Source organism: Equus przewalskii, chromosome 8, assembly GCF_037783145.1.
Source record: "Equus przewalskii isolate Varuska chromosome 8, EquPr2, whole genome shotgun sequence".
Lineage (NCBI taxonomy): Eukaryota > Metazoa > Chordata > Mammalia > Perissodactyla > Equidae > Equus > Equus przewalskii.
The window spans coordinates 61074773-61100211 of NC_091838.1; the positions used below are offsets into that span (position 1 = coordinate 61074773).

The 25439-nt window shown below is 37.2% G+C and overlaps 1 long non-coding RNA gene across 1 annotated transcript in view; it reads right to left on the reverse strand.

Annotated features, from left to right (window-relative positions):
* Positions 1-297: 297 nt before the first annotated feature.
* The window catches only part of LOC139085109 (uncharacterized), a 57023-nt gene continuing 31881 nt past the window's right edge, over positions 298-25439 (reverse strand). The window contains exons 2-3 of the long non-coding RNA XR_011543156.1: positions 5263-5372; positions 298-545 (exon numbers count right to left, since the gene is read on the reverse strand). This is a non-coding gene — a long non-coding RNA (uncharacterized lncRNA). The remainder of the gene's footprint in view (positions 546-5262; positions 5373-25439) is intronic.

Genomic DNA, 25439 nt, shown 5'->3' on the forward strand with positions numbered 1-25439 from the left:
CTCATCAGAAGAAAATATTTTTTGCTCTTTTCAGCTGTAGGCGTAAACACGCAGACACCTATATCTACAATCTGATGTTAACTCTTCTCCAGATCATAATGCCATTGACTTTGGAAGAGCCCTTCCTCTATTGTTATAAGATTTTCCTGGCCATCTGAAGCAGGGACCCTTTCTTTGTGATCAAATTGGGGCTTAGTTAAAGATCTCAAATGCCTTTCTGTTGAAATTAGTGAAATTTAACTAGACTCCTACTGAGAGAAGTCCCACAGTAAACAAGATACCAACCAAACACAACATCTAAACCAGAACATTTAATTATGTTTAAATGCTAGTTTTTGAACTTAATTGACAAGCAGTCTATTTTTCTGTCAAATACCTAATAACATTCCAATGACTAATTTTCCAAAGAATGCAGGCACTTTAGGAAACATTGGCATAATGTTTATATAGCACACTCAGGCAACGGTCACTCAAAGAAGAATCCACAACCCAAAGATCAGGGCAGAGAAAGTAGAAGTTTTTCTTCCGTAGGGTAGTTGAATTATCTGTTTATAATGAAGCAAGAAAAAAATCATGTAAATAAAATTGTCCTTAAGTACAAACTAAGCATTGTTGGCATTTAAATAACCATAAACACACTATTTTTTATTTTCTATTTTGGGGTAGCCATGTTGAATTAGCCTACGTTATAACATTTAATGCAAACTCATTCTAATGATACTCTAATGGTTTGAAAATTTTTATTTGCCCTCCCTTAAGAATATTATACTCCCAAAGAACAACATAAACAGCCGAGATGCTATATTATTGTGTTTTATTGATTTCTACTGTATTTTTTTTCCCAGCAGCATGAGTATATTTAAATAATTGAAAAATTCAGGATTTACTTTAATTCACTTGGCACCAAAAACATTTCCCAGTTTATTGCAATATGAAAGAAGACTATAAGACCAGTAGACTTTCTGCAATACTGTCAAATGCCTATGGATTGAAAAGGAAGCTGACTCCATGAGCTAATTAAATAAAATGGACTAGTGGACACTCTGTAATTCTAAGCTAAGAAGATTTCAATGAATTGTAAGGGTGTATATACAAGTAAAACAGGAAAAAGTGTTTAAGAATCTGAAGTCTGCTTTCCTCCAATGTGTTGTGCTCCTATTTGCTCCTGAAAATAAATGATAACATTTCACATGTTCCTACCACACAGAAAGTACTTAATAAATATTAAATATTACCTTTATCATTATTATCAGACATTGTTGCACTTTTTGTAACAAGAGATGGAATCTCGATGATTAAAGAAAAATTGAATGTAACTTTGATCTGAATGTTAAACTGATGGAACCTCGTAGCTCTCCTGTGGGTGCCACATAACATTAATTAAATTAAATTTGTTTAGCACTGGTCCTGTGCTTTGGGAAAGTAGCTGCCATTGGTCTCTTCTGTGTTTCTTAAGATCTTTTAACATGTTGCCCAGAACTGACCTGTTAATGTACAAAACTTGTTCTCTGTGTATAAAAACCTTGCTCAGAATACCCAGGAATGTTGCACACCAATTACACATGACATGAATCCTTTGCTTACAGCTTCATCCTATCATTTCATATGTGATTACTTCACATCCATGAACCTTAGTTTACTTTTGATAAAGTAAACTAGCAATCAATATTGATACAAAATAGTCTCACAACGTAATGACTGTTTGTTATGAAAGTCAATCAAGGGAACAGGAACTTAGAAGGTACCCCCTGAGTGACAAGGCATTCTGACAGAGGATATTTCAGTATTTAAAAATCCGTCTCTGCCTCATTCAGGAAGCTGATCTCTCTGCTGAAGGTGTTGCTGAAATATCAAGTGAAAAACTGTGCAAAGGAGGGATGGCGCCTCCCGATAGTACGAAGTTCAGAGACACAGGATCAGACATCTGTGGTGAAATGACCGAAATGTGTTCTCTACCACTCTGTCTTATATAAATGTCCCCCCTCCGAAACCATTTTACAACTAAGAATGAAATTGCTCATAGATTCTTCTAGAATATCTGAACCTAACTTTTTGAAAAAAATCTCATGAAAGGAAATGGGAAAACAGCATTCCAATATCAATATATGAGCCCTAAGAGGACAATTCAGATATAAGAAATATTGTGTGGGAGAGTTAAATAGCCTTATTTTTTTTTATTAAAAACTGCTTGAATTCAGAAACAGATACTAAGATAAACAAGGTAGATTAAGAAGAACATTAACTTTTATATTAAAAAAAATAAAGCAAAGAACCCAAATCAGGATTATTTTACTATGTCCAATATTTTGTCATTTGCACTGTTCTTCATAACATAAAAAGTTTAAAACGAATTATTTTCTGGGATTGTAATAAATTCTTCTGCAATATGTTTAATGTTTGCTATAGACTACTCTGAAAAAAAATGAATCTCACCAAAATCTCAAGTCAGGATAAAAATGGACTGCTTAAAAAAATTACCTCTGGGGAAGTGTAAGAGGTAATTTATTTTATAAATGATAGGAAGACACGAGGTCTGGATGATTTTTTTTTTTCACTGAGTGAAATAGCTTTTTTACATATATTTGTGAAAATTCCTAGGCAGCTTCGGGGAGAAATATTCCCCTTCTATTGAAGTAAGAATATAGAGTAATGGCATGCTCTTTTATTAAACTAGTTTTCACACATTTTTTTCCCACATTTCCCCCACTCCATCACTAACTCACACAAATGTCTCGGTTAAAAGTCTTATCTTTGTACGTAAGATTTATCGAACAAAGAGAGAACCATGAATATAAGTATGATCGTCAACATGCTCAGAGGCTAGAAGAATTCAGAGTGAGATTTTTCTGAAGTTCTAAAAAAGCTATAGGTTAAATCAAAACGGGATATCTTGAGCTGAATCCAGTGGCCCTTTTGGGAAACATAACTTTAGCACCGGCCCCCCTAAATTTGACCTTATCTGTTAACCCCTCGAATCTCTTTTCCTCTTTTCTTCTCCAAGAACAACTGTTAGAGCTGGTTTTCTCTGCAAAAGGGATCTATGCTGTTCACTCCCTTTTTTTAATGAAGCTTTGGAAAACATCCTTCCTATTCAGCTCGCTGGTTAAACACGTACTCGAGGCCAAAGCACCTGCCGACAGATTTCTCTGATTCACATTATAGAATTCGAAACAATTCTGCAGCCTTCCTGCTTGTCCTTAAATTCGTGTTCCAGGTTATTTGCTCTGACTCTGTTCTCTCAGCATGCTTAATAGGACGCGCACAGATGCTGTCAAGGCCTTATTTAATCCTTTGCTGTGCAATTCCAAAAAAATAAAAAGTAGTGTAAACAACTTGCAAACAAATTAAATTTGCCCTCCTGTTTGTGAAGGCCCTGAAGATTCTGAGGTGGAAAGTTGGAGCAAAATGGAGTGCCTTGATTTTTATGTCATCTGTTATAAGCTATTAGAGGCAGGTAAGTTAGGGCTCTCCATATTCTAGTCTTTGCAGAACTGGTAGGAGAAAATTCTATTTCTGATTCAGGATCCATTTTCTCCATTCCTTTGCCACTTGACTTCTCCAAGCACTTCTGGAGAAGAGAAATGAATAAGAAATGCTGGCAGTCTGATCCCTTATATGTGGCCCTGAGTCATTTTCTGAGCATGAGCTGCTGTTCGTTCATTCCTCAGAGAAGCGGCCAGTGAGGTATGGAACGGCTCGCTCTTCTTGTCAGGAAGATGGCTTTCTTGCACTATCATCCCTGACAAAAATAGGCACCTCTAGCTGATTCTAATCACAGAAAAGTTGAAAAAAACAGAAACACCTATATATCCTTGACCTAGATTTACCTATTAACATTTTGCCAATTTGTTCTCTCTCTATATAAGTATAATGTAATAAATATATTTACACACACAATTTTTTCTGAATTATCTGAACAAGTTATGAACACCGTGAACTTCACTTACCCAAGGACACTTCAGTATGTGTCACCTAAAAACACGGACATTCTTACATATAAGCACACGCTCTTGCATCCCCCAAATTTTAAATAGACACAATAATATTATTTAATATACACATTCCATATTCAAATTTCCCCAGCTGTCCCCGTTTTTTTTCTGATTCAGGATCCATTCAAGGATTATGGACCGCATTTGATTGCCATATTTTCATCTCCCAACTTTTGTGAAGCTGAAAATTTTCAAGAATCTTGGCAAGTTGGCAGGTAAAACAACTTACAATCTGTCCAATTCCTTCCTCAGGATTAAATATTTTAAAAATTTAATATTTAATATTTTTAAGATTAAATATTTTTCCACGAATACTGCATAAATAATGTTGTGTATTTCCCATTACAGCATCTTAGGGAGCACATGCTGCCAGTGATCCCATTATTGACGATGCTCACTTTGGTCACTTGGTTGAGGCCATGTCTACCAGACCTTTCCACTGTAAAAGAATCTTTCTTTGTAATTAGTAGGTGATCTGTGGGGTGATACTATGAGACCATGAGAATATTGTTTCCTAGCAAAAATGTGCTCAATGGTTTTACTATCCACTGATGATTGCCTTAATTGTTAAGATAGTTATTTTCCAATTCTGCCATTTCTCCTACATTCATAAGCTGATACTCTTCTGTAAAAAAATTCTTTTCCTTCTCTTTTCTTCTCCTTTTTCTTGAGAAGCACTATGGATGCAGGAATCTTTCTTTATTCAACAGATTATAACATTGAGTGTATATAAAATATTTATGACTACGTAATAAAATGATTTTTATATATTAAAATCATCAATTCTGAAACCCACGGTTGGGTTCTTTTTTTATTCTTTTAAAATCAGTGGTAACAACTGACACAGAACTCCTGAAATATTTATTTCATTCTTGCTTAGTTGCAAGGTTTGCAAAACAGACACAAAGAGAAATGGGGTCTTTGTTTCTTGGAACTCAATATACTAATCAGATGGCCAGTTGGTTGTGGGAATTTTCACTTATGGAGAAAACAGAACTAAGCAGAGAATTTGGCAATTTGGACCATGAAAGTTCCCTGCATTTTCAGGAAAACAAAAGTCTTCCATATTGAGAAGTTAAGTTCTCTGGGAAGATAAAAATAACAAACTGATTAACTGAAATGAAGACAGAAAAAAAATCCAAAGAATCAGCCAACACACTAATAAAAGAAACCCAGAAGCAATCAAAATACATAATTTGACTTGTATAGGCTTATAAGAGTGCTGATGGTGAGCGGTGCATTTTTAATAAGAAAACCAGATGTGACATACATATTATCCAAGTCCTTCTTTTCTTTCTTGGCCTGCTGCAGTTGCTTAGTTCCAAAACCAAACGGCTATATCAAGATGGCAGTCTTCTTCCACACAATTTTAGGTAGCTCCTGCAGGAGTGAGAAAGCAAAAGGCATAGTTTTTCTTAATTATAGAATTTAGAATTTTTTCACAGAAAAGTTCGTCTCTTTTTACAGTCCAAATCATTTCCAAAAGAATATTTATCTTTTGAAAACATTACAAAAGTTCAAAAGTAATGTCCTTAGTTGTTTTTTGCCTCCACTTTCATTTACTAGAAACTGTGCTATCATTTTCTTACTGTGAAATTGTATATGAACCACATTATAAAAACTTGTTGTAAAAAGTAATGACAAAAAAAAACAAAAGAAAGAAAAAAGGAAAGAAGAAAAGAAAGGATAGAAGAAAGGAAGGAAAAAAAAGAATAAAAAAAACATTTTCTGCCTTAAGGTATCTACAAAGTCAAGTTAAAATGACAAAATCAAGCAACTTAGTGTGGGGTTCCATCACTGCAGTGGGATGCAATGCAGGTGTATTTTCAGAGATAGAATCTGAGTTCCCTGGGTGTGTGATTGCTTCCACACTGGGGAGATGGTATAAATGGTTTATGAAACTTGCAGAGAGGGAAGGGGTCAAAGTAAGCAAGAAAGCTTAAGTATGTAAAGCGCAGGCAGAGATGGAAGAGTTCTAGAGTCATAAATGAGTAGAGTTGAGAGAACAAACTGAGATGAGGAGCTATGAAAGAAAAGAAGGGGACGTGATTCTGAATCACTAGGAATTGAAAGAACAATTCGAAGCAATAATAACGAAAGATATAATTTATTGGGTCCTCGCCGTCTGCCAGAATTTCACGTAGTTCTCTCAGTTAATCCTCACAGCAGTTCTGCAAAATAGGTTTTATCATCTCCATTTTACAAATTAGGAAACTGAGGTGCATAGAGATTCTCTTATTTGTAAGTTTCCAGATGAGGAGTCTGTGGCTCATGGAAAATACTTCTCCCACTGAGGAACATTCCTCTGGCGAATGATGGAGCTGGGGGTCTGATTCTGGCACATCCCCTTGTCCAGGCCCAGCTGCATCAACCGAGCTGACAGTATGGGTGCATGGCTGATTAGTGAGGTTCAACCTAGAGATGAGGCTAAGAAGGAGGAATTTCACAGTGTCCACAATCAAGCTGCACAGAGAGCCGGACAAGCATTGCTTGGCTACTAGTGTATTTAGCTGGCTTCCTGAGAGAAAGCAGGTCACTATGTCCAAAATGAGGCCCCAACACACAATCTTTAAAAATTGCTTAATATAGGGATACTACCTTATAAATACGTAAAATGACGCAATGTAAGGCAGTTCAAATTTAATGAACACAAATCATGTAGGATCAGGTCCTCTTTTGAAAGATGCTTTGACATTACACATTCTGATTACCAGTTCCTTTCCTAGGCTATAACTGCAGTGTCCTTGTTTAAACAAATAGCAATGAATGCCATGCATTCAAGGAAATGTTTGCAGTGAATTAGGGTTTAGGATTGTTCTTTGCATTGGTCCCATTCCAGGAAGCAACTAACTCGTTTCATTATGGAACCGTCCTAAAAGGATAAATCAGGGTGACCCACTTGGAGGCTTTCTAAAACAATGGCTACATCTGCATTTCTAAAAAGAAAACAACTCGGAACATCCCAAATCAGAACCATGCCCAGAAACAAAAATATCCGCCTCAGAGAAAAGGGTGAGTCCTGGGGGGCATTTTAGTAGTCTGTCACGTCAAGCTGATGACAACTGGTTTTAACTGACACTCCCACCCAAGCCATATCATTCATTACCTTGTCAGAATAAATCTACCTGCTGGGTCACAGGTTCGATTAAGACGCGCTTTACCTTGTTGTAATAGTATCTTAATCTGAATTTGTGTACACTCCTTCATATGAAATGGATGCTTTCAGATTACATATTGCTGGGACGGGCTGTCCTTATTGTAAACAGAAGTCTTAAGGAACTTAGGCTAGCATTAGGATTTATCTTTTTTCCTGCAGAGATGTCTACAAACGAATCCCAGGGGGGTTAGTATTATGGCCCATCAGAGAGATAAGTTACTTGGGAGCCCTGGCACAGCGATTCTTGTTTTTGTCATACTCTAGATTTTTAAAAATTTAATTATTTTTTCCCCTTCGGCTTTTTAAGACTTCAGGACGTGTCATGTCAAGGCTTCAGTATGCTTTGCTCCACATGGCAAGAAAAGTGTTTACTGAGTTTGAGTTGTTTGTGCCCATAAAATGCAGTGGAAATGTGAACTCTGTCTCATTTCCAGAGCATGGCTACCAACTGGCCTCTACAGGAGCCCATGTGGTTGGAAACAAACACTGAAGTTATTTGGACTTGAAAGCTCCTGGAAACGGTTTTAACTACTCCAGAGGGTGAGTGGTTTGTTTGGCAGATAAGGCCACTGGATAAGAGGCTCTCTGATGAAACTCTGTCTGCACCAAGAGGTGGGAAGAGAACTCACAGTTAGCGAGGGCGCAGCCTCTGCCAGGCACTGACCATAATGGTTATTAAAGACAACTACCACCCTCTGACACACGCTGGGTGCCGCGTGCTTTACAGTCATTGAATATATTCCTGCTACTGCGGCAGGGCCAATTCATCCCATTGTTTCCAGGGAGGTAACTGAAGCTAAGAGGGTTAGGTAAGTTATCTAAGACCACAATCCTGGTAAATTGGAAAAGGCTTTCAAATCCAGTTCTATCTAAATGTAAATGTCCTTTGAAATATACTAAGCTGCCACCTGATTGAGTCTTTTTTTATGATCCTTCTGTACTCAGAAGGGAGCTGAGGAGGGGAAGGTGAGGCTAGTGGAGATAAGAGCTTTTGAGACCTAAGTGGCTTACAGCAGCAGTACATGGAGTTGTCACAGAAGCCCTCTGCAACAGGGGGCTGGCTTGGACATTTTCCTGGAGGCAATAAGTCATCACAGGCATGTTTTAAGCCGGCCTGGTCAGACGCAGAATGGAAATGGATCTGAGTATGAATGAACTGGGCACTTTGTGACCAGTTGGTCAAACAGAACGAGAGCCCCAGTAAAAAAGTCCTAGTAGAGGTGGCAGGAGGGCAGAATTGAGAAACATTTGACATGAAGTTGGATGGTGGCACAGCACCTAAACTATGAACCCTGCCTTAACCTGTGAATATTCTGGTCAAATGTTTGCATAAAAAAGGAACTAGTTACAAGAAGGGAAGGGGGGAGGGAGGAGGGCCAAAGGGGTGATTAGGCACGTGTGTGTGATGATGGATTGTAATTAGTCTTTGGGTGGTGAACACGATGTAATCTACACAGAAATTGAAATATAACGATGTACACCTGAAACCTATATAATGTTATAAACCAATGTCACCACAATTAAAAAATAAATTAGTTTTAAAAAAAAGGACCCAGAGAAAATTTAGTCTTTTAGTTTGAGATTTTCATAAGGATGCTAGTTCTTATATTTTAGACGGAATCATTCTTCAACAAATGACATAGGCCTGAAAGCTACTTTTCAAATTAGTGGGAACCTTTTTGGAATAAAAGTTAACTGTCTCCAGCCAGTCAACAAGAATAGCCTATTTATCTCATAAAGAATGATGGACCGATGGTTCCACCTTGGAGCAAATGAGAACAATTTGAACAACCAAGGCTTTCATTCAAAGTCATACTTATTTTAGGATTCATGATTCTTTAGACATCTTGTGAACTTTATTTCCCTCATTTTACTAAGCATCATGATTGAGCACCAATATAGAGAATTTTTCTATATTGATTTGTTGGTTTATATTGTGAAAGTTCCATATGAAAATGCTTTACCATCACTTATCACAATAAATATTGGGTTTATTAACTTAGAAAGATACTATTTTGGTTAAAACTGTGACACATACTAATCATTTCAAGTTACAAAGCAACAGCCAAAAAAAATGAATAAACTTCAGATGAGTATACAAATAATTTTCCTAAGTGGAACATAAATTTTTTGATTCAAAAATACTTTTTGAGCACTTGCTATATGTCAAACCCAACACAAGGTACTGGGAACCCAGCAGTAAACAAACCCTCATGGAGATGCCTGCTAGAGTGGGAGACAGATGGTGAAGACATAAAAAAACAACTCTAATTGTAGGCTCTGAAGAAAAATAGACTAGAATAAGGGGATAGAGGCTGATGCTAGTCACTATTTTAGTTGGATTTGTTGAGAGAGGATTCTTTAAAGAAGACACCTAAATGAAGTAAGGGTACCAGCTTTGCAGGCATCTGGGGAAGGGGAATTCCAGGAGATGAAGAATAAGTGCAAAGGCCCTGGGGTAAGTGTGATTTTCTAGGAAATGACATGAGGAAGGAGAAGAGTGGTAGAAAATAAGGGCAGAGGGTACTCAAGAGATGGATATCGCAAGAGTAAAGCTTTAGATCTTGTTCTTGATGGGGTGGGCAGCTGTAGATGCGTTTTGAGCTAGGGAGTGACATGATCCAAATTATGTTTCAGAAGCATTCCTTTGGCTGCTCTGTAGACAATAGATATTAGTGACACCACAGTTGGTACATCCATTGGGAGACTATCGCAGTGGTATGGGGGAAAGGCAGTGGGGCAGTGATAGGAGTGGTAAAAAGTGATCAGATTGTGATGCATTCTGAGAGTGGACCTGAGATAAAAGCTTTTTCCTCCCATAACTTTTATGAATGCCTTCATGTCAAAGGAGAAGAAAATAGAAAGGAGAGAAAGAAAACATCGCCTAGAAGGCTAAAAGTTATTTACTTTTCAAGCAGTAATTCTTTTCTTATAGGACAATACCTTGTAATGAGGAAAATCAAATTAATTTTTGACATTTCTGTGAGGTCAACACTCCACTGATTACATCTGGGACTAATGTGATACACTTATTTTTTAATCTAAAAAAATTTACTTGAATAAGAGTTAATAACGGTAACTCTAAATTACATGCATTGAGCACTTACTGTGAATTGGGTTGCATGTTAATAGCTTTCCAGATTTTATTCTCTCTTCACAATAACCCAAAGAGATGGCTACTATTATTTCTAATATATCCATATTATAGATGAATAAACTGAGGCCCAAAGAGGTTAAATATTTGCCAAGACCACGCAGCTAAGAAAGACATAGCCAGGAATCGAAGCCAGGTTTGCTTGCCACCAAATCCAGCTCTGAACAATTAAGCTATTGTGTACAGAAATGTACTAAAACACACAACAAAAACAACAAGAAAATCCTGATCTGGTCAGGTATTCCAGAGGACATTGTTAACTGACAGACACAATTTTCTTTTGACCATTTGATAGCATGTAAACACAATCATCTTTGGTTTTACTGAATTGTACTCATTAGGTATAATAGAGGCTATTGATTTTCCATAGGAAAGAAGTTAACTCCTAAGATGTGAAGAATGCTGAATTTTTCCCACTTGATTATGATCAGCATTCTATGGATTTGATTTTTCTTCATTAATAAAATAATAATAAAGTGAGTGGTGAATGAACCTTTGAAATGCATTGGCTTCTTTTGTTAAACACACATAGGAAGAGAGAAGCTATCTTTTGAACTTTTACAGCTGGCGACAGGAAGCAAAAATGATATACCTTGCTCAAGCATCATTCAAAACTTTCTTAAAATTGAGTTTTCCATTAGTCTCTTTCAAATGAAATTCCAGGGAAATGCATTAAATGAAGAGTTTAATTTGTTGTTAAGGGCACTAGATAGTTCTTGTATTCAGTTTTAATAATTTTAAAAAACCCTGTAATTAGAGAGGGCCCATTCTCCAAGGGAAGTTAACAAGGTAAGGGCAATAGATTAAAGAGGTTGGCACATTAGTACTCCGTTCCCTCCCTGCCAGGTAGACACTTGGCAGTGTCTGCTCTCCCAGCCCTCCCGTAGTCACAGCTCTCTCTGAGCTTAGGGAACTCTGCTCCCTTTCCTTGTTCTTCATACTAAAGAATGGTGAAGATTTATCACTCTTGCTAGTAGTTGGACATGTTATTATTCTTGCTGGTTTCCTTAAAGCTGCCTCCACCAGTGATGAAGGAAATTGTACCTTCATTAAACTCCCTTTAATTCAGCCATCTGAGTGAGCTATTTCTTTCCTGACTCGTATGCTTGTCTACTGACTCATATGTCAGCCTTGTCTCCCATAAACCCAACCCGATGTTGTCAAGGTTTAGCCACATCTACTTTGCACTGTCCTTTGAGTGCATCATCCCTTCCATTACCTTGTGTATCCATGTGTGCTCTTTCTTCATCCCAGATTGCTGTTTACTCCTGTTTCTACCAGTTAAGCTCCTAGTCATCCTATAAGAGTTATTCAAATATCATTATCTCTATAAAACCTTTCAGAATCCCTCACAATCAAACAATTGTTATTCTCTCAGAGGATGTTGTTTATATTTCTATCACAATGTTCCACAAACTTCAGCCGTTCCAATGCCACTTTCACAATTTTTATATGTTCTTCTTCGACCATGTATGGATTCGTCAGCACAAACCACTTTGTGCTGCAGTAACAAAAATGTGAGAGCTCAGTGGTTTAATAAAACCAGACTTTATTTTTGCTCAACAAAGTTTTTTATGGATCCTGACAGCTCTGCAGGGAAGAACAGAAGGCAGAGGGAAGAGAATGCGGGAGGGTCTCACCTTGGCAATTAGATGCATCACGTGGGGCATGCCACCAGGTCACTTTTACTCACAACCCATACACCGGAATTAGTTCCATGACCCTGCCTTACTGTATGCAGTAGAGAAGTGAAGTCCTCCCAGGTGGCAGGAAGGAGAAGAGACCTGGATAGAAGTGAGCATAGGAATCTCTACTACTTATCTTCACTAGACTTTGCAAAGCCTTTTTTTTTTCATGAAATCAACTCACTACTTTTTTGACTTAAATAAATGTAGTTAGAAAGGAAACTGTGCATCTGTTCATGAAAAGCTTCCATTATATCATACACTAATTCTATTTCTTTTTAACCATAGTGAAGTAAAACATAATAATTCTAAGACTAATAGTGTACATATATGACTTAAACAACCTCTCATGTACCATCCTGTGGGAAGCCCAGTCCTAATGGTAAAATAGCTAATATCACTGAGCACCCGGCCCATGTCAGCAAGTGTTCTAAGCATTTCACATGTATTGATCCATTTGATTCTCCTAACAACCCTCAAGTAGTAGGTGTTCTTTATGATCCCCATTATACAGACAAAGCATGAGAGGCCCAGTAATTTTCCCAAGGTCACCTTGGTAGAATTGGCAGAGCCTAACGTAAAGCCTGGCAATCTGGTTCCAGGGAATTCATTTCCACTTAGTCTCCATAATTTGTGTGGGCAACAGTGGGGCAGTTGCCCTCTTTGTCTTCCCATCACTGACTACACTCCCTGGTTTGTACTATGAGCTAAATTCATTTTTGCTTGTTTTCTGAGTGGATCAAGAATTTGAATGTTAAGATAGTGGTACAGCAAAAGCACTGGTTATTTTTTGAAAAGGGCGAGGAGGCACTGTATGTAATCTTCAAAATTTTTAAGTAAAAATACAAGATTACTTAAATCCCAAAATGGTCCTCCTTTCAGGGCACTATGTCATCGAAAGAGCTTGTTCATGTCTATCAACATACGTCTTAGCGAACCAGCTCTAGCTGCCATGTGGCCTGACACTAGTCCTCACATTCTCAGCATCCCAGGTCATAATGCCCCCTGCCCAGGAGGGGACTTAGGCCTGTGACATTCACTGCTGTTGCCGTTGACATTTTCATTCCACAGCTGTGAGCCTTAGCTGCTTCTTAAGAAAGTTACATAGACTCTGTCAAACACGACAAGTAGTATAAGAAGACCATGCTACTGGGGCTGGCCCCGTGGCCGAGTGGTTAAGTTTGTGCGTTCTGCTGCAGGCAGCCCAGTGTTTTGTTGGTTTGAATCCTGGGCGCGGACATGGCACTGCTCATCAAACCACGCTGAGGCGGCATCCCACATTCCACAACTAGAACGACCCACAACGAAGAATATACAACTATGTACCGGCGGACTTTGGGAAGAAAAAGAAAAAAAATAAAATCTTTAAAAAAAAAAAGAAGACCATGCTACTACTTGCTTTGTCTGGGCAATGCCAATGGCTAATCTGATGATCTTTGTAGTTTGTACAAATGGAGAATAAACAGAAGCAAATATTTGATCTGTTAGCTTTTTATTAGTCTGATGAGGGCAGGAATTAAGTTATTTGACACCAATGTGGGTTTTCTCCTCTTGAGTTGACAAAGAAAAATATCTTTAATAGACTTTTGGAGGACGAGAGGTCAAGTTGGGGAATAAAAGGCATTTAATAATATGCTAGGAGCCTTAACTGTTATCTCAGATAATCTCTTCAGCTACTCTGAGAAACAGATCGTATTACACCTATTTTAACAAAGAGGAAATTGAGTCTCAGAGAGGTTAAGTGACTTGTTCAAAGTCACACAGCTACCAAGATCAGAGTTCAGTTTTATAGATTTTCTACTCTCATCTAGTTTCTGAAGAAAATACACTACTGTTTTGGTTTTTACTGCAAGCAGCAAGGAGGAACTAAAAAAAGTAAAAATAAGATTAAATAAAACAAAGGGAAAGTGACAAAGTTTCTAACTTCAAAAGTTCTCACCAAAAGTGATTTCACTAGCAGTGAACTATAAATATTGTCTTGATTTCTTCCTAATTCTACCATCATGTCTTCTATTTAAGAGCCCTGGAAGACCTCTCTATTTACTTATTATTTTTTTATTTTTTTATTTTTTATTTTTGCTGAGGAGAATTGGCCCTAAGCTAACATCTGTGTCAATCTTCCTCCATTTTGTATGCAGGACACAGCAACATCACGGCTTGATGAGTGGTGAGTAGGTCCATACCTAGAATCCAAACCTGTAGCAGCCAAAGCGGAGTGCATGAACTTAACCACTATACCACCAGCTGGCCCCCTCACTACGTACTTTTAATACAAGGCCAAAGTCATCTACTGTATTCCCTTGAAGTCGTTTTTCTTTTTTTTCTTCACTTAAGAATTTTAGAGAAAGGCAAAGGACATGAAGAAATAATAATAAAAATAATGGATACCATTTATTAAGTGCTTACTATGTGCCACAGAATTGGTCGTTTAAGTCTGTAGTTAGATAAATAAAACTTATTGACATTTCAAATAAAAGTTATCTCCCTGCTCCTCCCCCACCAAAAAAGGGTATCATGAAGCATTTCATCTGAAAAAACTAGGATAATGCAGAGAAATGAGATGGAAAGTAGGCAGGAATGTCGCCCATTGCTTGGACTGGCAGCCATAAGAAAGAATATTATTCGATGGCTGTTGTAGAGCTGGGAGCTATGGATGATTTATCTTGACTACAGGATAAGGGGAGAAGTGAGGTAGGAATGGGACATAAAGAGGACCTGGGGTTTTAATCAGAAAGGGGTCAGCTGGAGGGATAACGGGAAGGAAACTCCAAGATCTAAAATGTGTATGTTAAGGAATTCTCTAAATTGAGTAACGTTTAAAAGAGTCTCAGGGTAGCCATGAGCAAGTGAGTGACACAAAATAAACCTTTGTTTTATCTTAGATAGTAGGATTTGATTCTGCATACATTTTTACCACTTCTGATAAGAAAGATTATGTTTTTGTGTAAGCATGCCATAAAGAATTTAAAATGCTCAGTTTTTAACAAGATGCTCAAAAGCTGAAAGCTAGAATTTTAATGGGTGTTTTGCAAGTAATATACTGCAACCGCATACCAGAGGGTTGAAGATTGCACATGAAAAGAACAAGTTCATGGGTGGGAAGCTCAGGAAGCTTGTCTTCAGAAAAACTAGCCAGTGATTGACAACAGGGCACATTCTTTAGCAGACTTAGAATGTTTTAATAAATTAAAGAATAGAGAGCCAGTTGCATGGTTGAGTGATTAAGTTCACATGCTTTGTCTCGGCGGCCCGGGGCTTTGCCAGTTCAGATCGTGGGTGCGGACCTAGCCCTGCTCATCAGGCCATGCTGAGGTGCTGTCCCACATTGCACAGCCAGAAGGACCTACAACTAGAATGTATAACTATGTACTGGGGGGCTTTGAGGAGAAGAAGAAAAAAATAATAAAAAGAAGATTGGCAACAGATGTTAGCTCAGGTGCCAATCTCTAAAAAAATAAATAAATTTAAGAATTGAAAGCCTCAAGTTACAAAATCATGTTCAGTAAAATTAAATCCTTTGAGAACTAAGTTATGTTGTGACTCACATAGCACTAAGAAAACAGTTTTCTTGGGGGATCAGTCTGGTGTGGGAGATGGCCGTTCATTTAAAGTATTTGATAAAGCTCATCTTTAAGCCCTACATTAAAACCTCTTGGAATAACGTAATTAAAATTGTGTTTAAAATCATTGAAACTACTTGCAAAGTATACAATAACTGATATGGCATTTCTCAGGTTAAAAAAAATGGCTAAAATGAAAGACTTTTAAAATTAAAACAAAAACACAAAGAAAACATTAAAGCTCAGAGAATTTCCAAATCAAAAACATTATCACAATTATCTACACACAAAAAAGTCCAGAAGTATTTTGAAGGGACAAAGTGTAGTCATGGGAAGCCAGCCAAATCAAATTCCTGGAGAGAGCTGGAGACCCTCTGCTCTGGGGACTTTATTCCAGGTTCAAAAAGTGTTGGAAGTATGGTTGTTTCCTAGCAGTAGATGGTATGAAGGAATTAAGTGTTGTAAAGCAGCTATTTATGATAGATGGCACTAAAATTTTGTTCTTTCATAATTTATTCATGGTACCTGGATGGGAAATCACTGCTTCAACAGAGAAACTCCATTCTCCAGAATTTTGGGATCTACTCAAGAAATCAGAATTCCGTCCTGTGGATCTTTAGAAGGAAGCCAATGCATGGAACTTATCACAGGGCTGGAAGAGTTTGCAAATATGGATCACTGAGGCCATCTGAGATGAGCAAAAAGAGGAAGCAGCTGTGAGGGGACTAAAGGTCCCAGGAGGCTATGGTATAACCAAAGCCAGAAGTCAGGCTGCCTGGTCCAAGCTAGGACCTTGAAGGATAAGTCACCACAGCTAGAGATGCTGCGTAATGAGGAAAAAGGGTGACAATGTCCTTTTTTTGCCCCTCCTTCAACTCTCTTGTCTCCCACCAGTGATTTCCTTTGACAAAACCCAACCAAAATCAGTTGTGAAGGGAGCCAGGGAAATACAGTTTTTAAAGGTCAGATCCTGTGACAGAAAACAAGTCAAAGAAAGGCAAATGGGCTATGCCAGACATATCCTCTTCTCCAAAGTGTGTTTTCATTGCTGCCTATATTCTGACTATCCCCAAAATGTTTTTTTGGCTTTTTGATGAGAAAGATTTGTTTTTTTTGGTGAGCTAACATCTGTGCCAATCTTCCTCTATTTTGTATGTGGGACACCACCACAGCATGGCTTGATGAATGGTGCATAGGTACACACCCAGGATCCAAACCCGCAAACCCCAGGCCGCCAAAGTGGAGCACATGAACTTCACCACCACGCTACTGGGCTGACACCCCCAAAAGGTTTTTTAAACCAAAATTTTGGTGACAGTGGCTTTATGTTGAGACGACCTCAATATTGACATGCATAAAACATGGGATTTCTACTGGAAAATGCCAAAACTCAAATGGGAACCATAAAATACCTTCAAAATTTTCTCTCACTAAACGTGGAGGAAATCAAGTAATATTCTAATGAAAAAGACTTGCTGAGGATTAGGGCTGAATGGAGAAGATTAATAGCATTTACGTTCCCAAGGATTTTGGGGGCTTTTCTCTTCCATTGTTTTCTGGGAGCTGGAGTGGATGTGTGAAAAGGAGACTCTTGTAATATGCTTTTAAAAACTCACCATTGTTTTAAAAGAACGAGCCCTTACAATAAGTCAGGCACATAACACAAGTTTGTAAACATAAGTTCATTTACTATCTACACTAAATTTGGTGAAAAATCATTCACAGGCAACTTTACAGATGGTAAAACTGAGTCGTAGAGCTCTAAGCATCTCACCCAAGGTCATACATTGGTAAATACTAATGCCAGAGCACAAATCCAAGTCACAAACACTCTACAAAGTCTATATGCTCAACGCTTAGCTCTAGCACTAATGTATACGCAAAAAATTGGTAAAGTATTATTGGATAAAAATGATTTTTAAAAAGTGGATGTAACCTGTGTGAACAGAGGTTCATGCATATTTTTCACACTCTACAACAGTCTCGGGTTCCTTATCTTTTCATGAAGACATTGCCTTTTCTAGTCACAGACGTAGGAGTTTGTTGGAGGACCCTCCAATTTTACATTTAAGATTATATAGAAAAATCATTTTTTACTCTTAGCAACTAGAACTATGTTGAAAATAGCCAACAGTCTTCTTGCTTGGATCCATATTACCCATTTGAGACCCTAGGTGTGCAAATCAATGGTAGTATTTGAGTACATGCAATTAGATTGTGTCCATAGCTTTCACAGAAAAAAAAAAGTGCCTTCTTATTTAATACTTAATGAAGGCTAGTACAGTATAGGCTCTATAGATTTAGTAAAAATAACTACTTCACTAAAAAAACAATTTGCCTAACAACTAGAAAAAAAATGAAGCATTATTTTTTTCATACACTGTATTTATTTAAACAACATTCTCAAATACTTCGGGGAAATGGGTCTGAATATTGTAAGTTCTAAAGGTAAAACTATATTTCCCAATGGTTGTGTTTCTTCAAGTAGTTCCTTTCTTTTTAGTGATGGTCTTCAATTGAGTATATTGCAAAATACTTTAATGCCCCAAATGATATCCATACTAAAAATGATATATAAAGCCGACTTCCTGTCTCTGTTAAAATTTCCCTTAACAACCAAGTATTTGAAATGTCTGAAAAACTGACTCTTCTCTGGCTGTTCAGTTTCTATTATCATCTTTCCTTTATTCTCTAACAAGTTTTCCATTATGTTTGTAACATTCTCCACTGTGACATAATAATAGAAAAACAATCCCTCTTTCATTTTGTTCTTCCCGCCTTTCTTACCATGGTTTTATGATCACATAATAATTTTAGCCATCATTGACTCATGTTTTCAATGTACAAGCTGATCTTTCGCTTACTCTTTCCCTAGGGTTGTTCTATATCAGACATCTAAATACTTTTAAAACAAGCCTAATAAATCCTTAAAGAAATCAAATTGGAACCAAAGGAGACAAATCACTAGGAAAATTATGTAGGTGTGGTTTGTGTCTAACCTACAGTCATTATGTTAAATCACGGTGTCTGGGGCAGCTGGTTGAATTTATGTATTAAACATAAATTTTCTAAGTGACACTTTTTCTAATACACTGTGATTTTACTTTTCTGAACTTCAAGTCTTATTTCATTAGGGTGACTCAAATAACTACACTAGAAACTCACAAAAATTTTCATCAAATTTAAGGTTTATGGAACATGTCACCTAAAAGACGTAAAAGCTGTATTGTTCTCATTTCTTTTTTTGTGCGTGCTATTTAAACTCAAAAGACTTATACGTGATAGAAACGGAGAGTAAAGGACTGAATGTGAACATATTAGAAATCCAAATATGAACAAAAATTACTTTGTATTCCACTCAAATGACTAGATCATTTTTTATTAAACTATTGAGTGAGATCAATTTATTTCAGGATGTGAACAATCTTTCTGTGAATATAGAATATATATTTTCTCTTTGAATTAATGGTAATTCAGAGGTTAGATTACCTGTGTTATTTTCCATATAGTACTTTGGCAAGTGATTGAAATTCAATAGGAAAATGCGATATTGAAGTTGGGAAGCAAGGTAATGTAGATGAGTGGGGTGGGAGCTGTGGGAAGCATGGAAATATGTGAAACAGAATGGTCGTTGTTATTACCATTGGTCTTATTATTTTACATATTATTATTATGCTTTTTGTTATTCCAACTGCCTTCTAAGGATGATGCTTTAAATGAAGGACACATTAAGCTAAGCACCTTAATATGTTTGGCTCTGCAATCCTAAAGCTAGGAGATAGAAGATATAAATTTGTCTGCCTAGTACAGGAAAAAAGAGGTAAAGAGAAGAAGAGAATGACCTACTTAGGGTAAAATGTGATTGCTTCTTATGACTCCAAATCTGCTGTAAATTCTACTAAACTTATGAAAAGCTTCATAGGAGCGAACATTGCAGAAACTTCGGAAAGAGCTGAGTTTTGTGTCTGGGCTGGATGTAGGATATAGAGGCAGAGGGAGCCATGAAAATGTAATCCCCTAGAAATGAGAAGAATCATGAGAAGTGTCATGGAATATCAAGGCTTTAAAAATCAAATCTTATCTAGAGTCCTTAAAAGAAGGGGACCATAGCTAATATCTTGGTAGTTTCCCAGAGGTCTGGAACATCGCCTTGTCAGCATAGCATCTTTTGTGCCTCCTGCATAGTAAGTATTGAACATGTATTTGTTAAATGAATATTTCTCTTTCAGCTCAAACTCGATACTGACAGTAATAAATTTCAAAAGTAACCAGTAACCATTTCTTACTTTCCCTTCTCTTCATTTCTATACTTGTCAATCTTTGGCATTTCTTTTCTTGTCTTAAGCATGTAAAGACATCAGGTTAAATTATCTGGATGAAAAATAAAAAGTTTAGTCGACCGTAGATTTACTATATTATAAATTAAAATAATAAGAATGCAGTGGTTCGAAAAGTATAATGTAGTTATTGTCATGAATCAATCTTCTACATAGTTCTGTATACAATGAAACCAATTTTTAATAATTTGCCTCTCAGTGCTTTTCCAGTCCTTTTCTCCTCTCCTGACGTCAATACTGAAAGGATCAGTCAGGCTATTCAAATCAGTGGAGATTTAAAGCAATGTAGAAGAAACCATGAAAAGGAAACTAAAAACTCCACACCCGCCCACCTGTGTTTCAGCTGCAAAGCTTCCAAGAAGAAAATCAACAGAGAAAAAGAGACCAAAGAGAAATGGAAAAAAAACAAAGGCTATTGAATTGTTCCTTGCATCAGAAATGGAATATTCCCTCAACTCTTTGTCAAAGTTCTGCTGCAAAATCATATTGTTCCCTGGTGCTGTCTGCTTTAATGAATCAGACTGCATAATCCTAAATGAAACCACACTGGGAAAAATCAAAGATTTAAAAACTTGATCATCTCGCTAGAAAACCACTGACTATCAAGATCGAGCCAGTGGTAACTTCCACCAAGATAAAGATTGTTTTACACATCATCTCTGTCAAATCAGTGGACTTTCTAGTCTGTTAGACCATACACCTCTTCAAAATGAATTATGATGAAACAAGACCAAGAGAAAGAATATTAACGTTTCAGCAATGCAATTTCTTCGTCCAGATGGGAAACCACTTGAGCTTAAAATGTAATGAATAAGGAAAAAAAGATGTAAAACTGTGCATTTTATTCAATTCATAACCCAAATTTCCTGATGTGTGCTTCTTTAGAATGATTCCACGTCTCAGGGTTTGCTTGAAAGATATATTAGTAGAATTATGTGCATGTCCATTAATCCATATGCAAATATACAAGTGGAAGAACTATGTGAAATTATTTCTTAAATCCTCTATGTGAAGAAACAGAATGTGCACTGTGCTCTTATTTGTCCTATGGAACAAAGCCTCTCCAACTCAGCTGATTATCCAGCTTGTCCTTCAAGTTCTTCAAGGATGTTGATTTCACAATTTCTTGATCACTTATCCAATGTTCATTTTGCCTTGCTGTCTAGAATCCTTTCCTTATACATTTTAAGTGATCATAGTTTAGATTGGGCTATTACCCTGAACCCATTCCTTAGGTGGCTGGCAGCCCAGAAGAATCCATTCCTAGATTTATAAATTACCTGCTCATATCCATATCTGTTTTTTCCAAGTTAACATTAACTTAAAAAAATTTTTTTTGGAGATAATGAGATCATTTTAGACTTACAAAAGGTTGCCAAAATAGTATGAAAAGTTCCCATATATCCTTCCACCCAGCTACCCCTTGTGTTAATATCTTCTATAACCATAAAATATTAATAAGAACTGAGAAATTAACCTTGATCAACTATAGTAACTAAAGTACAGAATTTATTTGGATTTCACCAGTTTTTCCACTCATTTTTTTTTCTATTCTAGAGTCCAATTCAAGATTCCACATACATTTAATTGTCATGTCTGCTTATGCACCTCCATTCTGTGACATAATTTTAGTCCTGTCTTTCATAATCTTGACACATTTGATGGGTGTTGGTTGGGTATTTGGCAGAATGCCCCTCAGCTTGGGTTGGTCTGGGTTGGTTTGTCTGATTACATTGCACTTACATTCAGGGCATCCTATCAGAGGGTACAGGAAGTTCCTATCTGTAACTGATGATGTTAACCTTGATCACTTTAAAGCGCTTTCATCCACAATTCCCTACTGTAAAGTTACCATTTCCCCTTTTCCATTACTCAGTGCTTTGGGGTAGATAATTTGAGACTCTGCAAATGTCCAGTTTCTGCCTAAATTTTAGCTCACTAATTTTAGCATTCATCAATGGACCTTGCCTGCAGCAATTATTATTGGGGCATTTTAATAGTGATTTTCTATTTCCCTCATTCTTTCCATCTCATTAATTCAAATTCTTCTGAAAGAAAGTATAGCCCTTTCTTCTTTCTTTCTTTCTTTATTTCAGTATGGACTCTGTTTTATTCTTTGTTATAAACTAATATTATCTTAATTTATGCTTTTGTTAAAATTGTTCTTTTTCTATTGGAAGCTCTCTCAGGTTGGCTTCTGTGCCCTTTTGACATGCTTCCATCCTTTTGTTCCTTCCTTCCTTGCTCTCCTTCCCTTCCATTACCTTTCACTTCCTTCTTCTCCTCTCCGCTACCTTACCCGACTCCCTTCCTTCCTTCTTTCCTTAGTTTTTTCTTTTTTCTTTTTGTATTTCCAAATTTTATGGCACCAGGCTTACTTTATTTTCCCTAACCCAAGTCTGAAATGAAGCAGTTTTCTAAGGAGCCCTGATTCCTTTTATTGGAGAATGTTATTTGCAAACCAAGAGTTGGATATTACGTATAGCTCACTATTCCTGAGGTGTCATTATTTCCAGTCCCTCTCAGTGGAGAGAGCTAGGATAATATATATTATTACTATTATTAACCCAAACTATTAAAACAAATCTGTGACTCCATATTGCTACCTCCAATTCCAATCCAGAAACACAGGGATCATTGGAACCTTGATCCTTTCTTTATGTAACTCTGTCGGAGGAAGTCATCGAGAGGATGTGACTACTGGTTGACCCTCAAGCTGGACCTGGAGGTTCCTTACCCGCCTCTCTCCTGTCCTCTGAATGTATATTCTGCCCATTAGGAGCCACTTTAAGGATACAGCCTGGAAAGAGCAACACATTCTTGAGACCATCTGGACTGTATACTGACTGACACCTGTTTAGGCCTCTATATAAACTCTTAAGATCCTAGTGGGTGGGTGCAGAGGTCTACTTGCTTTGAGGCCACCCAAGACAAGCCTCTTATGTAAGTTCTCTTGCTTATTAAAACTGCCACCTACCAATCTGGAATAGTCCACCTCTTTTCTTCAGTCTCTTCTTGCCCTCGGGTACAGAGGTCAGTTTCAGATTCTACCCAGGAAGCTCCTGAGTTTGGGAACTGACAAACTTCACTCTCCAAGAGCGAGTAATCTGGTTTTTATTATCAAGAATATATTTACTACTCATTAAACCCTAGCAGACATATAAAATAATTTCAGAATTGCTAGTCCATATCTCTATGAGGAACAAATTTACCAACTATAGTATAGAATTTTGTACGGTCCTTTCGGTCTTCAGCCTTATATTACCTAATCAAAATGCTCTTTTCCAAAGTAACTTTGGTCAGCCTTATTCTTCCTCATCTTCAGCACAGTTACGAATTCATTTTTAATACAGTTAGGTTCATTTGTCAGAGTCTGTGTTCATCTTTCTGCCTATACCTATAAATTAACCTATATATGGCTAGTTTTTGTATTCACATAAAGTAGAATTCCTTCTTTGTAGGAGAGAATTACATGGTTCTATGGGCATAATTTTGTCCCGGCCAAATTTACATGTTGCAATCCTAACACACAGTACCTCAGAATGTGACTGTATTTGGAGGAGGGACATTTTAAGTTAAAATGAGGTCATTAGAGTGGGGCCTAATCCAATATGACTGGCAACCTTATAAGAAGAGGAAGTTAGAACACACAGAGAGACACCAGGGGTGTGTTCACACAGGGGAAAGACCATGCAAGGACACAGGAAGAAGGCTACCATCTGTGAGCCAAGGAGAGAAGCCTCAGAAGAAAGCAACCCTGCAAACACCTTGATCTTGGACTTCTAGCCTCCAGAACCAGGAGAAATACATTTCTGTTGTTAAAACCACCCATCCTGTGGTATTCTGTTATGGCATCCGGATACGTATGTGTTTTGACAAATGCATAGAGTAATGTAGCCAATACCACAATTCCACAAAAAACAGTTCCACGACCTCAAATTTCCCTCATGCTGACTCTTTATAGTTAAATTCTCCCTGTACCTCCAAACCTGGCAACAACCAATCTGTTTTCCATGCCCATAATGTCTCTTGTTCCAAAGTGTCATATAAGTGGAATCACATATTATATAGCCTTCTGCGTCTGGCTTCTTTCACCTATCAAAATACATTTAACATTCATCCACGTTCTCATACAATTCAATAGTTTCTCCCTTTTTATTGCTGAGTAGTGCTCCATTTTACAAATGTACTATCTTTTTTTTTTTTTTTAATCCATTCACTAGTTGAAGGACATCTTGACTATTTGGACTATAAATGAAGCCACTATACACATTCACATATGAATTTTTGGGTGAACATGTCTTCATTGCCCTTAAGTAGAAACCTAGCAGTGGAATTGCTGGGTTATATGGTATATGAATATCTAACTTTAAAAAAAAATGCCAAATTATTTTGTAAAGTGCCTGTGCTGTTTTGTATTCACACCAGTAATGTGTGAACACACCACTTGCTCCACGTCCCTGTCAGCACTTATTGTTGACAGGTTGTTTTATTTCCTTTTCTTTTTGCCATTCTATTAGAGTTATTTGTAATATTCTTTAATATCCCTTTAATAACTGAGTTGATGTCCCCTCTTTTGGTCCTGATATTCGTGATTTGTGTCTTGTCCCTTTTTTCTTGGTCAGTCTGGCTGAAGGTTTTTAAATTTTATTGATTGTTTCAAAGAATCAGCTTCTGGTTTCACTCATTTTTTTACTATTATTAGTCTGTTTTAATTTCATTGATTTCTGCTCTTATCTATATCACTTCCTTCTGCTTGCTTTGGGTTTAGTTTGCTCTTCTTTTTCAAAAGTCTTAAGGTGGAAGCTTACATTAATGATTTGAGATCTTTCTTCTCTAATATAAGTGGTTAATGTAAATTTCCTTCTAAGCACTGTTTTAGCTACACCCTACAAATGACAGTTTGTGCTTTCATTTTCATTTAGTTCAATATATATGTATTTTAAATTAATACTTTTTTTCTTTCTTTTCCCGAAGATTGGTACCAGAGCGAACATCTGTTGCCAATCTTCTGGGTTTTCTTTTCTTATTCTCCCCAAAGCCCCCCAGTACATAGTTGTATATTCTAGTTGTAGGTCTTTCTGGTTGTGCTATGTGGGATGCCGCCTCAGCATGGCCTGATGAGTGGTGCCATGTCTGTGCCCAGGATCCGACCCAGTGAAACCCTGGGCGGCTCAAGTGGAGTGCACAAACTTAACCACTCGGCCACGGGGCCGGCCCCTAGTTCAATATATATTTTTAATTTCCTTTGAGACCTCTTTGACTCATGAGTTATTTAAAAGTGTGCTGTTTAATTTCCAAATATTTTGGGATTTACCAAGTATCTTTCTGTCTAGTTAAAGTTCATTATGATCCAAAAACATATGTCTTAAGTTTTCTCTTCTTTACTTTTTTGATGTTTATTTGATGGCCCAGAAAATACCCTCTCTTGGTAAATGTTCCATTTGTAACAGAGAAGAATCTGAATGATGCTTTTCTTGGGTGCAGTGTTCTATAAACATCAGTTAGGTTTGGTTGGTTTGTAGTTTTATCCAGGTCTTCGAGACTCCTATTG